The following is a 2,049-nucleotide window of genomic DNA, read 5'->3' on the forward strand; positions in this document are numbered from 1 at the left end:
ACAGTTTAATTAAAAGATATTTATAATACAAATGATAAATTAGGTTATTCAGATGTTAGTAATGTAAAATTTCAAAGTGGGGGGAGAAATGAAAAGCTTAGAGATTGGGCTGGAAGGATAATATTTTGCTAGGTAATATTTTGATAGGTAAGGACCTATTAAGTAAACCTATCTATTGAGCAAGAACATGTAACTGCTTCAAGCTACTTGTGAAAGTAACATGATTACTCATGAAAAATTTTGCCTTGTTTTGAGACTTTTATTTTTGAGATTATAATATAATTACATCATTTCTCACTTCCCTCTCCGTCCTCTAAGCCCTAGGAAGAATAAATAAAAGAATGAACATAAAACACTTTGCAAATCTCATAAAAAGAGAACAATAAATGTGAGCTTTGCAAATCACCCTCACAAAGTCCTCACCACAGGCACAGACTGGGGATGCAGGGGGTGGGGGACCTCAGGACAGAACACAGGGTTGATAGAGTAGCCTGTGAGGAGACATAAGGCGGTGAAAGTTAGAGGGCGAATTATGATTCAACAGGATTCACTGCACACTTTGCTAGAGAAAAAGAGGGCAAAGGAGGGTTTGGGGCCATTGTAGTGACTCTTTATTGCAGACGACTACATTTAAAATCACACCAGAGATACACCGCTGTGTGTCTCCCTGAGTATTATTCCAGAGAGGTTTGAGTGGGACTTAGAGACTCATCCTGGACTTGGGTGGCACTGATTCATGGGTTAGGACCCAGGGTGAATGAAGAGAAGAGAAGAGAAAACAAGCTGAGCATTCCCCGTCCTGTTCCCTGCTGGGCCCTGCGCCATCAGGACACAGTGGACTGTATCCTTCTGAAGATTAACCCCTCATCACTCAAATCACTTTTGTCATGTGTCCAATCGCTACAACTAGAAATATGACTAACTCATGAACTAAAGATGGTACTGAAGGGGCAAAGATTGTCTCTTGCCCTGACTCCAGAGATTATAAAAAAAAAAAAAAAAGAGTAGGCACACTCTGAAGACTGAACCACAGAATCTATCCTTGTCACCTCCTCAGCAAAGTAGACCTGGTCCTCAAACAGTTATAAGTGTCCATTAAAGTAGAGGAGGGACAAAGGAGACGGTAAGCTCCCAATGCCTCTCTGTTGGCTGCATGTGCATCAGGCCTACAGAAGTGCATTTCTAAAGGACCAGAGAGAAGCCCATGGGGTGTGTGGAAGCTGGTACAGTAGAAAACAATGCTTTCCATCCTCAGAATAGGTGAGCTGCAGATTGAGAAGTCTGAAGGAAGGAGATTATAGAAGAGAGGGAAGTCTAGAAAATGAAGGAAGATCACAATGGTAGAGTGACTTCTAATGCACCTTAATTGAAGACATTTGCACAATACACTGGATGGATGGTTTGCTCAGACTCTTGGTGTAGCAGTGAGAACCACCCCTGGTTAGATACAGACCAGACAGAAGGCCCAGGTGAAAAGAAGTTCCGTTCTAGTGGTTTCAAGTGCGTAATAGGAACTGGATTTCAAGCCACTCCTACCGAGGCATTTGCAGATTTGCAGGTGTCTGAGAGTGGACATTGCTTAAAGATTAGAGAGCACTAATCAATCACTTGAAACAAATGACTTCAAAAGGAAATTTCAGGTGCAAGGTGACCTGCATCTGATATCCTGCTGTCTAATTCTGGTCCAAAATCACCTTTTCCAAAAAATGACCCCAGATCATTCCCTACTCTCAGACATAGGCGCACTGCACTTCCGAGGTGGTCTCCCCAGTACCTCATCGAGCCTTTATCTGAGCTGTGATTGTTTATTTTCTGCCTCCCCACCACCACCACCACCCCCAAACACCGTTCCAGGCTAGCATCCCGGCACGATAGGGTAAGCGCGGCCGAGTCAGACATCTTGTGAGGAGACACTGGGCATTCAGAGAGGGATCAAAACTGGAATGCAAGCCCAAGTCAGGCTAAGAACCAGAATGCACAAAACAAACAAAAGCATCAGAGCGATAGTGGAGAATGCAGATTCGCCATGGCTCCACAGTCACGTGTGTG

Source organism: Rattus norvegicus, chromosome 19 (assembly GCF_036323735.1).
Source record: "Rattus norvegicus strain BN/NHsdMcwi chromosome 19, GRCr8, whole genome shotgun sequence".
NCBI lineage: Eukaryota > Metazoa > Chordata > Mammalia > Rodentia > Muridae > Rattus > Rattus norvegicus.